Source organism: Diplotaxodon limnothrissa, linkage group LG16 (assembly GCF_057381915.1).
Source record: "Diplotaxodon limnothrissa isolate DT_005_m linkage group LG16, D_limnothrissa_male_GT1.1, whole genome shotgun sequence".
In the NCBI taxonomy this organism is placed as follows: Eukaryota; Metazoa; Chordata; class Actinopteri; order Cichliformes; family Cichlidae; genus Diplotaxodon; species Diplotaxodon limnothrissa.
The window spans coordinates 263,399-276,363 of NC_140611.1; positions in this window are offsets into that span (position 1 = coordinate 263,399).

The following is a 12,965-nucleotide window of genomic DNA, read 5'->3' on the forward strand; positions in this document are numbered from 1 at the left end:
ATTCCGGAATGTTCAGAGTTCCGGAATGCACCAAGGTTCCGGAATGTTCAGAGTTCCGGAATGTTCAGAGTTCCGGAATGCACCAAGGTTCCGGAATGTTCAGAGTTCCGGAATGTTCGAAATTCCGGAATGTTCAGAGTTCCGGAATGCACCAAGGTTCCGGAATGCACCAAGGTTCCGGAATGCACAAAGGTTCCGGAATGTTCAGAGTTCCGGAATGCACCAAGGTTCCGGAATGTTCGGAATTCCGGAATGTTCAGAGTTCCGGAATGTTCAGAGTTCCGGAATGCACCAAGGTTCCGGAATGTTCGGAATTCCGGAATGTTCAGAGTTCCGGAATGCACCAAGGTTCCGGAATGTTCGGAATTCCGGAATGTTCAGAGTTCCGGAATGCACCAAGGTTCCGGAATGTTCAGAGTTCCGGAATGCACCAAGGTTCCGGAATGTTCAGAGTTCCGGAATGCACCAAGGTTCCGGAATGTTCGGAATTCCGGAATGTTCAGAGTTCCGGAATGTTCGGAATTCCGGAATGTTCAGAGTTCCGGAATGTACCAAGGTTCCGGAATGTTCAGAGTTCCGGAATGCACCAAGGTTCCGGAATGTTCAGAGTTCCGGAATGCACCAAGGTTCCGGAATGTTCGGAATTCCGGAATGTTCAGAGTTCCGGAATGCACCAAGGTTCCGGAATGTTCGGAATTCCGGAATGTTCAGAGTTCCGGAATGTTCGGAATTCCGGAATGTTCAGAGTTCCGGAATGTTCAGAGTTCCGGAATGCACCAAGGTTCCGGAATGTTCAGAGTTCCGGAATGCACCAAGGTTCCGGAATGTTCGGAATTCCGGAATGTTCAGAGTTCCGGAATGATCGGAATTCCGGAATGCCAAAGGTTCCGGAATGTTCGGAATTCCGGAATGGTCAGAGTTCCCGAATGCACCAAGGTTCCGGAATGTTCGGAATTCCGGAATGTTCAGAGTTCCGGAATGTTCAGAGTTCCGGAATGCACAAAGGTTCCGGAATGTTCGGAATTCCGGAATGTTCAGAGTTCCGGAATGCACCAAGGTTCCGGAATGTTCAGAGTTCCGGAATGCACCAAGGTTCCGGAATGTTCGGAATTCCGGAATGTTCAGAGTTCCGGAATGTTCGGAATTCCGGAATGTTCAGAGTTCTGGAATGCACCAAGGTTCCGGAATGCACAAAGGTTCCGGAATGTTCGGAATTCCGGAATGTTCAGAGTTCCGGAATGCACCAAGGTTCCGGAATGTTCAGAGTTCCGGAATGCACCAAAGTTCCGGAATGCACAAAGGTTCCGGAATGTTCGGAATTCCGGAATGTTCAGAGTTCCGGAATGCACCAAGGTTCCGGAATGTTCGGAATTCCGGAATGTTCAGAGTTCCGGAATGTACAGAGTTCCGGAATGCACCAAGGTTCCGGAATGTTCGGAATTCCGGAATGTTCAGAGTTCCGGAATGCACCAAGGTTCCGGAATGTTCAGAGTTCCGGAATGCACCAAGGTTCCGGAATGTTCAGAGTTCCGGAATGCACAAAGGTTCCGGAATGTTCGGAATTCCGGAATGTTCAGAGTTCCGGAATGCACCAAAGTTCCGGAATGCACAAAGGTTCCGGAATGTTCGGAATTCCGGAATGTTCAGAGTTCCGGAATGCACCAAGGTTCCGGAATGTTCGGAATTCCGGAATGTTCAGAGTTCCGGAATGTACAGAGTTCCGGAATGCACCAAGGTTCCGGAATGTTCGGAATTCCGGAATGTTCAGAGTTCCGGAATGCACCAAGGTTCCGGAATGTTCGGAATTCCGGAATGTTCAGAGTTCCGGAATGCACCAAGGTTCCGGAATGCACAAAGGTTCCGGAATGTTCAGAGTTCCGGAATGTACCAAGGTTCCGGAATTCAGAGTTCCGGAATGCAGCAAGGTTCCGGAATTTTCGGAATTCCGGAATGTTCAGAGTTCCGGAATGCACCAAGGTTCCGGAATGTTCGGAATTCCGGAATGTTCAGAGTTCCGGAATGCACCAAGGTTCCGGAATGTTCAGAGTTCCGGAATGCACCAAGGTTCCGGAATGTTCAGAGTTCCGGAATGCACCAAGGTTCCGGAATGTTCGGAATTCCGGAATGTTCAGAGTTCCGGAATGTTCGGAATTCCGGAATGTTCAGAGTTCCGGAATGTACCAAGGTTCCGGAATGTTCAGAGTTCCGGAATGCACCAAGGTTCCGGAATGTTCAGAGTTCCGGAATGCACCAAGGTTCCGGAATGTTCGGAATTCCGGAATGTTCAGAGTTCCGGAATGCACCAAGGTTCCGGAATGTTCAGAGTTCCGGAATGCACCAAGGTTCCGGAATGCACCAAGGTTCCGGAATGCACAAAGGTTCCGGAATGTTCAGAGTTCCGGAATGCACCAAGGTTCCGGAATGTTCGGAATTCCGGAATGTTCAGAGTTCCGGAATGTTCAGAGTTCCGGAATGTTCGGAATTCCGGAATGTTCAGAGTTCCGGAATGCACCAAGGTTCCGGAATGCACCAAGGTTCCGGAATGCACCAAGGTTCCGGAATGTTCGGAATTCCGGAATGTTCAGAGTTCCGGAATGCACCAAGGTTCCGGAATGTTCAGAGTTCCGGAATGCACCAAGGTTCCGGAATGCACCAAGGTTCCGGAATGCACAAAGGTTCCGGAATGTTCAGAGTTCCGGAATGCACCAAGGTTCCGGAATGTTCGGAATTCCGGAATGTTCAGAGTTCCGGAATGTACAGAGTTCCGGAATGCACCAAGGTTCCGGAATGTTCGGAATTCCGGAATGTTCAGAGTTCCGGAATGCACCAAGGTTCCGGAATGTTCAGAGTTCCGGAATGCACCAAGGTTCCGGAATGTTCAGAGTTCCGGAATGCACCAAGGTTCCGGAATGTTCGGAATTCCGGAATGTTCAGAGTTCCGGAATGTTCGGAATTCCGGAATGTTCAGAGTTCCGGAATGCACAAAGGTTCGGGAATGTTCAGAGTTCCGGAATGCACCAAGGTTCCGGAATGTTCAGAGTTCCGGAATGCACCAAGGTTCCGGAATGTTCGGAATTCCGGAATGTTCAGAGTTCCGGAATGCACCAAGGTTCCGGAATGTTCGGAATTCCGGAATGTTCAGAGTTCCGGAATGTTCGGAATTCCGGAATGTTCAGAGTTCCGGAATGTTCAGAGTTCCGGAATGCACCAAGGTTCCGGAATGTTCAGAGTTCCGGAATGCACCAAGGTTCCGGAATGTTCGGAATTCTGGAATGTTCAGAGTTCCGGAATGTTCGGAATTCCAGAATGTTCAGAGTTCCGGAATGCACCAAAGTTCCGGAATGCACAAAGGTTCCGGAATGTTCGGAATTCCGGAATGTTCAGAGTTCCGGAATGCACCAAGGTTACGGAATGTTCAGAGTTCCGGAATGCACCAAGGTTCCGGAATGTTCGGAATTCCGGAATGTTCAGAGTTCCGGAATGTTCGGAATTCCGGAATGTTCAGAGTTCCGGAATGCACCAAGGTTCCGGAATGCACCAAGGTTCCGGAATGCACAAAGGTTCCGGAATGTTCGGAATTCCGGAATGTTCAGAGTTCCGGAATGCACCAAGGTTCCGGAATGTTCAGAGTTCCGGAATGTTCAGAGTTCCGGAATGCACCAAGGTTCCGGAATGTTCAGAGTTCCGGAATGTTCGAAATTCCGGAATGTTCAGAGTTCCGGAATGCACCAAGGTTCCGGAATGCACCAAGGTTCCGGAATGCACAAAGGTTCCGGAATGTTCAGAGTTCCGGAATGCACCAAGGTTCCGGAATGTTCGGAATTCCGGAATGTTCAGAGTTCCGGAATGTTCAGAGTTCCGGAATGCACCAAGGTTCCGGAATGTTCGGAATTCCGGAATGTTCAGAGTTCCGGAATGCACCAAGGTTCCGGAATGTTCGGAATTCCGGAATGTTCAGAGTTCCGGAATGCACCAAGGTTCCGGAATGTTCAGAGTTCCGGAATGCACCAAGGTTCCGGAATGTTCAGAGTTCCGGAATGCACCAAGGTTCCGGAATGTTCGGAATTCCGGAATGTTCAGAGTTCCGGAATGTTCGGAATTCCGGAATGTTCAGAGTTCCGGAATGTACCAAGGTTCCGGAATGTTCAGAGTTCCGGAATGCACCAAGGTTCCGGAATGTTCAGAGTTCCGGAATGCACCAAGGTTCCGGAATGTTCGGAATTCCGGAATGTTCAGAGTTCCGGAATGCACCAAGGTTCCGGAATGTTCGGAATTCCGGAATGTTCAGAGTTCCGGAATGCACCAAGTTTCCGGAATGTTCGGAATTCCGGAATGTACCAAGGTTCCGGAATGTTCAGAGTTCCGGAATGCACCAAGGTTCCGGAATGTTCGGAATTCCGGAATGTTCAGAGTTCCGGAATGCACCAAGGTTCCGGAATGCACAAAGTTTCCGGAATGTTCAGAGTTCCGGAATGTTCAGAGTTCCGGAATGCACCAAGGTTCCGGAATGTTCGGAATTCCGGAATGTTCAGAGTTCCGGAATGCACCAAGGTTCCGGAATGTTCGGAATTCCGGAATGTTCAGAGTTCCGGAATGCACCAAGGTTCCGCAATGCACAAAGGTTCCGGAATGTTCAGAGTTCCGGAATGTACCAAGGTTCCGGAATTCAGAGTTCCGGAATGCAGCAAGGTTCCGGAATTTTCGGAATTCCGGAATGTTCAGAGTTCCGGAATGCACCAAGGTTCCGGAATGTTCGGAATTCCGGAATGTTCAGAGTTCCGGAATGCACCAAGGTTCCGGAATGTTCGGAATTCCGGAATGTTCAGAGTTCCGGAATGCACAAAGGTTCGGGAATGTTCAGAGTTCCGGAATGCACCAAGGTTCCGGAATGTTCAGAGTTCCGGAATGCACCAAGGTTCCGGAATGTTCGGAATTCCGGAATGTTCAGAGTTCCGGAATGCACCAAGGTTCCGGAATGTTCGGAATTCCGGAATGTTCAGAGTTCCGGAATGTTCGGAATTCCGGAATGTTCAGAGTTCCGGAATGTTCAGAGTTCCGGAATGCACCAAGGTTCCGGAATGTTCAGAGTTCCGGAATGCACCAAGGTTCCGGAATGTTCGGAATTCTGGAATGTTCAGAGTTCCGGAATGTTCGGAATTCCAGAATGTTCAGAGTTCCGGAATGCACCAAAGTTCCGGAATGCACAAAGGTTCCGGAATGTTCGGAATTCCGGAATGTTCAGAGTTCCGGAATGCACCAAGGTTACGGAATGTTCAGAGTTCCGGAATGCACCAAGGTTCCGGAATGTTCGGAATTCCGGAATGTTCAGAGTTCCGGAATGTTCGGAATTCCGGAATGTTCAGAGTTCCGGAATGCACCAAGGTTCCGGAATGCACCAAGGTTCCGGAATGCACAAAGGTTCCGGAATGTTCGGAATTCCGGAATGTTCAGAGTTCCGGAATGCACCAAGGTTCCGGAATGTTCAGAGTTCCGGAATGTTCAGAGTTCCGGAATGCACCAAGGTTCCGGAATGTTCAGAGTTCCGGAATGTTCGAAATTCCGGAATGTTCAGAGTTCCGGAATGCACCAAGGTTCCGGAATGCACCAAGGTTCCGGAATGCACAAAGGTTCCGGAATGTTCAGAGTTCCGGAATGCACCAAGGTTCCGGAATGTTCGGAATTCCGGAATGTTCAGAGTTCCGGAATGTTCAGAGTTCCGGAATGCACCAAGGTTCCGGAATGTTCGGAATTCCGGAATGTTCAGAGTTCCGGAATGCACCAAGGTTCCGGAATGTTCGGAATTCCGGAATGTTCAGAGTTCCGGAATGCACCAAGGTTCCGGAATGTTCAGAGTTCCGGAATGCACCAAGGTTCCGGAATGTTCAGAGTTCCGGAATGCACCAAGGTTCCGGAATGTTCGGAATTCCGGAATGTTCAGAGTTCCGGAATGTTCGGAATTCCGGAATGTTCAGAGTTCCGGAATGTACCAAGGTTCCGGAATGTTCAGAGTTCCGGAATGCACCAAGGTTCCGGAATGTTCAGAGTTCCGGAATGCACCAAGGTTCCGGAATGTTCGGAATTCCGGAATGTTCAGAGTTCCGGAATGCACCAAGGTTCCGGAATGTTCGGAATTCCGGAATGTTCAGAGTTCCGGAATGTTCGGAATTCCGGAATGTTCAGAGTTCCGGAATGTTCAGAGTTCCGGAATGCACCAAGGTTCCGGAATGTTCAGAGTTCCGGAATGCACCAAGGTTCCGGAATGTTCGGAATTCCGGAATGTTCAGAGTTCCGGAATGATCGGAATTCCGGAATGCCAAAGGTTCCGGAATGTTCGGAATTCCGGAATGGTCAGAGTTCCCGAATGCACCAAGGTTCCGGAATGTTCGGAATTCCGGAATGTTCAGAGTTCCGGAATGTTCAGAGTTCCGGAATGCACAAAGGTTCCGGAATGTTCGGAATTCCGGAATGTTCAGAGTTCCGGAATGCACCAAGGTTCCGGAATGTTCAGAGTTCCGGAATGCACCAAGGTTCCGGAATGTTCGGAATTCCGGAATGTTCAGAGTTCCGGAATGTTCGGAATTCCGGAATGTTCAGAGTTCTGGAATGCACCAAGGTTCCGGAATGCACAAAGGTTCCGGAATGTTCGGAATTCCGGAATGTTCAGAGTTCCGGAATGCACCAAGGTTCCGGAATGTTCAGAGTTCCGGAATGCACCAAAGTTCCGGAATGCACAAAGGTTCCGGAATGTTCGGAATTCCGGAATGTTCAGAGTTCCGGAATGCACCAAGGTTCCGGAATGTTCGGAATTCCGGAATGTTCAGAGTTCCGGAATGTACAGAGTTCCGGAATGCACCAAGGTTCCGGAATGTTCGGAATTCCGGAATGTTCAGAGTTCCGGAATGCACCAAGGTTCCGGAATGTTCAGAGTTCCGGAATGCACCAAGGTTCCGGAATGTTCAGAGTTCCGGAATGCACAAAGGTTCCGGAATGTTCGGAATTCCGGAATGTTCAGAGTTCCGGAATGCACCAAAGTTCCGGAATGCACAAAGGTTCCGGAATGTTCGGAATTCCGGAATGTTCAGAGTTCCGGAATGCACCAAGGTTCCGGAATGTTCGGAATTCCGGAATGTTCAGAGTTCCGGAATGTACAGAGTTCCGGAATGCACCAAGGTTCCGGAATGTTCGGAATTCCGGAATGTTCAGAGTTCCGGAATGCACCAAGGTTCCGGAATGTTCGGAATTCCGGAATGTTCAGAGTTCCGGAATGCACCAAGGTTCCGGAATGCACAAAGGTTCCGGAATGTTCAGAGTTCCGGAATGTACCAAGGTTCCGGAATTCAGAGTTCCGGAATGCAGCAAGGTTCCGGAATTTTCGGAATTCCGGAATGTTCAGAGTTCCGGAATGCACCAAGGTTCCGGAATGTTCGGAATTCCGGAATGTTCAGAGTTCCGGAATGCACCAAGGTTCCGGAATGTTCAGAGTTCCGGAATGCACCAAGGTTCCGGAATGTTCAGAGTTCCGGAATGCACCAAGGTTCCGGAATGTTCGGAATTCCGGAATGTTCAGAGTTCCGGAATGTTCGGAATTCCGGAATGTTCAGAGTTCCGGAATGTACCAAGGTTCCGGAATGTTCAGAGTTCCGGAATGCACCAAGGTTCCGGAATGTTCAGAGTTCCGGAATGCACCAAGGTTCCGGAATGTTCGGAATTCCGGAATGTTCAGAGTTCCGGAATGCACCAAGGTTCCGGAATGTTCAGAGTTCCGGAATGCACCAAGGTTCCGGAATGCACCAAGGTTCCGGAATGCACAAAGGTTCCGGAATGTTCAGAGTTCCGGAATGCACCAAGGTTCCGGAATGTTCGGAATTCCGGAATGTTCAGAGTTCCGGAATGTTCAGAGTTCCGGAATGTTCGGAATTCCGGAATGTTCAGAGTTCCGGAATGCACCAAGGTTCCGGAATGCACCAAGGTTCCGGAATGCACCAAGGTTCCGGAATGTTCGGAATTCCGGAATGTTCAGAGTTCCGGAATGCACCAAGGTTCCGGAATGTTCAGAGTTCCGGAATGCACCAAGGTTCCGGAATGCACCAAGGTTCCGGAATGCACAAAGGTTCCGGAATGTTCAGAGTTCCGGAATGCACCAAGGTTCCGGAATGTTCGGAATTCCGGAATGTTCAGAGTTCCGGAATGTACAGAGTTCCGGAATGCACCAAGGTTCCGGAATGTTCGGAATTCCGGAATGTTCAGAGTTCCGGAATGCACCAAGGTTCCGGAATGTTCAGAGTTCCGGAATGCACCAAGGTTCCGGAATGTTCAGAGTTCCGGAATGCACCAAGGTTCCGGAATGTTCGGAATTCCGGAATGTTCAGAGTTCCGGAATGTTCGGAATTCCGGAATGTTCAGAGTTCCGGAATGCACCAAGGTTCCGGAATGCACCAAGGTTCCGGAATGCACAAAGGTTCCGGAATGTTCAGAGTTCCGGAATGTTCAGAGTTCCGGAATGCACCAAGGTTCCGGAATGTTCAGAGTTCCGGAATGTTCAGAGTTCCGGAATGCACCAAGGTTCCGGAATGTTCAGAGTTCCGGAATGTTCAGAGTTCCGGAATGCACCAAGGTTCCGGAATGTTCAGAGTTCCGGAATGTTCGGAATTCCGGAATGTTCAGAGTTCCGGAATGCACCAAGGTTCCGGAATGTTCAGAGTTCCGGAATGCACCAAGGTTCCGGAATGTTCAGAGTTCCGGAATGCACCAAGGTTCCGGAATGTTCAGAGTTCCGGAATGCACCAAGGTTCCGGAATGTTCGGAATTCCGGAATGTTCAGAGTTCCGGAATGTACCAAGGTTCCGGAATGTTCAGAGTTCCGGAATGCACCAAGGTTCCGGAATGTTCAGAGTTCCGGAATGCACCAAGGTTCCGGAATGTTCGGAATTCCGGAATGTTCAGAGTTCCGGAATGCACCAAGGTTCCGGAATGTTCAGAGTTCCGGAATGCACCAAGGTTCCGGAATGCACCAAGGTTCCGGAATGCACAAAGGTTCCGGAATGTTCGGAATTCCGGAATGTTCAGAGTTCCGGAATGTTCAGAGTTCCGGAATGTTCGGAATTCCGGAATGTTCAGAGTTCCGGAATGCACCAAGGTTCCGGAATGCACCAAGGTTCCGGAATGCACCAAGGTTCCGGAATGTTCGGAATTCCGGAATGTTCAGAGTTCCGGAATGCACCAAGGTTCCGGAATGTTCAGAGTTCCGGAATGCACCAAGGTTCCGGAATGCACCAAGGTTCCGGAATGCACAAAGGTTCCGGAATGTTCAGAGTTCCGGAATGCACCAAGGTTCCGGAATGTTCGGAATTCCGGAATGTTCAGAGTTCCGGAATGTTCGGAATTCCGGAATGTTCAGAGTTCCGGAATGCACCAAGGTTCCGGAATGCACCAAGGTTCCGGAATGCACAAAGGTTCCGGAATGTTCAGAGTTCCGGAATGCACCAAGGTTCCGGAATGTTCCGGAATTCCGGAATGTTCAGAGTTCCGGAATGTTCAGAGTTCCGGAATGTTCGGAATTCCGGAATGTTCAGAGTTACGGAATGTTCGGAATTCCGGAATGTTCAGAGTTCCGGAATGCACCAAGGTTCCGGAATGCACCAAGGTTCCGGAATGCACAAAGGTTCCGGAATGTTCAGAGTTCCGGAATGCACCAAGGTTCCGGAATGTTCGGAATTCCGGAATGTTCAGAGTTCCGGAATGTTCAGAGTTCCGGAATGCACCAAGGTTCCGGAATGTTCGGAATTCCGGAATGTTCAGAGTTCCGGAATGCACCAAGGTTCCGGAATGTTCGGAATTCCGGAATGTTCAGAGTTCCGGAATGCACCAAGGTTCCGGAATGTTCAGAGTTCCGGAATGCACCAAGGTTCCGGAATGTTCAGAGTTCCGGAATGCACCAAGGTTCCGGAATGTTCGGAATTCCGGAATGTTCAGAGTTCCGGAATGTTCGGAATTCCGGAATGTTCAGAGTTCCGGAATGTACCAAGGTTCCGGAATGTTCAGAGTTCCGGAATGCACCAAGGTTCCGGAATGTTCAGAGTTCCGGAATGCACCAAGGTTCCGGAATGTTCGGAATTCCGGAATGTTCAGAGTTCCGGAATGCACCAAGGTTCCGGAATGTTCGGAATTCCGGAATGTTCAGCGTTCCGGAATGTTCAGAGTTCCGGAATGCACCAAGGTTCCGGAATGTTCAGAGTTCCGGAATGCACCAAGGTTCCGGAATGTTCGGAATTCCGGAATGTTCAGAGTTCCGGAATGTTCGGAATTCCGGAATGCACAAAGGTTCCGGAATGTTCGGAATTCCGGAATGGTCAGAGTTCCCGAATGCACCAAGGTTCCGGAATGTTCGGAATTCCGGAATGTTCAGAGTTCCGGAATGTTCAGAGTTCCGGAATGCACAAAGGTTCCGGAATGTTCGGAATTCCGGAATGTTCAGAGTTCCGGAATGCACCAAGGTTCCGGAATGCACCAAGGTTCCGGAATGCACCAAGGTTCCGGAATGTTCGGAATTCCGGAATGTTCAGAGTTCCGGAATGCACCAAGGTTCCGGAATGCACCAAGGTTCCGGAATGCACAAAGGTTCCGGAATGTTCGGAATTCCGGAATGTTCAGAGTTCCGGAATGTTCAGAGTTCCGGAATGCACCAAGGTTCCGGAATGTTCGGAATTCCGGAATGTTCAGAGTTCCGGAATGCACCAAGGTTCCGGAATGTTCGGAATTCCGGAATGTTCAGAGTTCCGGAATGCACCAAGGTTCCGGAATGTTCAGAGTTCCGGAATGCACCAAAGTTCCGGAATGTTCAGAGTTCCGGAATGCACCAAGGTTCCGGAATGTTCGGAATTCCGGAATGTTCAGAGTTCCGGAATGTTCGGAATTCCGGAATGTTCAGAGTTCCGGAATGTTCGGAATTCCGGAATGTTCAGAGTTCCGGAATGCACCAAGGTTCCGGAATGCACCAAGGTTCCGGAATGCACAAAGGTTCCGGAATGTTCGGAATTCCGGAATGTTCGGAGTTCCGGAATGTACCAAGGTTCCGGAATGTTCGGAATTCCGGAATGTACCAAGGTTCCGGAATGTTCAGAGTTCCGGAATGCACCAAGGTTCCGGAATGTTCGGAATTCCGGAATGTTCAGAGTTCCGGAATGCACCAAGGTTCCGGAATGCACAAAGTTTCCGGAATGTTCAGAGTTCCGGAATGTTCAGAGTTCCGGAATGCACCAAGGTTCCGGAATGTTCGGAATTCCGGAATGTTCAGAGTTCCGGAATGCACCAAGGTTCCGGAATGTTCGGAATTCCGGAATGTTCAGAGTTCCGGAATGCACCAAGGTTCCGGAATGCACAAAGGTTCCGGAATGTTCAGAGTTCCGGAATGTACCAAGGTTCCGGAATTCAGAGTTCCGGAATGCAGCAAGGTTCCGGAATTTTCGGAATTCCGGAATGTTCAGAGTTCCGGAATGCACCAAGGTTCCGGAATGTTCGGAATTCCGGAATGTTCAGAGTTCCGGAATGCACCAAGTTTCCGGAATGTTCGGAATTCCGGAATGTACCAAGGTTCCGGAATGTTCAGAGTTCCGGAATGCACCAAGGTTCCGGAATGTTCGGAATTCCGGAATGTTCAGAGTTCCGGAATGCACCAAGGTTCCGGAATGCACAAAGTTTCCGGAATGTTCAGAGTTCCGGAATGTTCAGAGTTCCGGAATGCACCAAGGTTCCGGAATGTTCGGAATTCCGGAATGTTCAGAGTTCCGGAATGCACCAAGGTTCCGGAATGTTCGGAATTCCGGAATGTTCAGAGTTCCGGAATGCACCAAGGTTCCGGAATGCACAAAGGTTCCGGAATGTTCAGAGTTCCGGAATGTACCAAGGTTCCGGAATTCAGAGTTCCGGAATGCAGCAAGGTTCCGGAATTTTCGGAATTCCGGAATGTTCAGAGTTCCGGAATGCACCAAGGTTCCGGAATGTTCGGAATTCCGGAATGTTCAGAGTTCCGGAATGCACCAAGGTTCCGGAATGTTCGGAATTCCGGAATGTTCAGAGTTCCGGAATGCACAAAGGTTCGGGAATGTTCAGAGTTCCGGAATGCACCAAGGTTCCGGAATGTTCAGAGTTCCGGAATGCACCAAGGTTCCGGAATGTTCGGAATTCCGGAATGTTCAGAGTTCCGGAATGCACCAAGGTTCCGGAATGTTCGGAATTCCGGAATGTTCAGAGTTCCGGAATGTTCGGAATTCCGGAATGTTCAGAGTTCCGGAATGTTCAGAGTTCCGGAATGCACCAAGGTTCCGGAATGTTCAGAGTTCCGGAATGTTCGGAATTCCGGAATGTTCAGAGTTCCGGAATGCACCAAGGTTCCGGAATGCACCAAGGTTCCGGAATGCACAAAGGTTCCGGAATGTTCAGAGTTCCGGAATGCACCAAGGTTCCGGAATGTTCGGAATTCCGGAATGTTCAGAGTTCCGGAATGTTCAGAGTTCCGGAATGCACCAAGGTTCCGGAATGTTCGGAATTCCGGAATGTTCAGAGTTCCGGAATGCACCAAGGTTCCGGAATGTTCGGAGTTCCGGAATGTACCAAGGTTCCGGAATGTTCAGAGTTCCGGAATGCACCAAGGTTCCGGAATGTTCAGAGTTCCGGAATGCACCAAGGTTCCGGAATGTTCGGAATTCCGGAATGTTCAGAGTTCCGGAATGCACCAAGGTTCCGGAATGTTCAGAGTTCCGGAATGCACCAAGGTTCCGGAATGCACCAAGGTTCCGGAATGCACAAAGGTTCCGGAATGTTCAGAGTTCCGGAATGCACCAAGGTTCCGGAATGTTCGGAATTCCGGAATGTTCAGAGTTCCGGAATGTTCAGAGTTCCGGAATGTTCGGAATTCCGGAATGTTCAGAGTTCCGGAATGCACCAAGGTTCCGGAATGCACCAAGGTT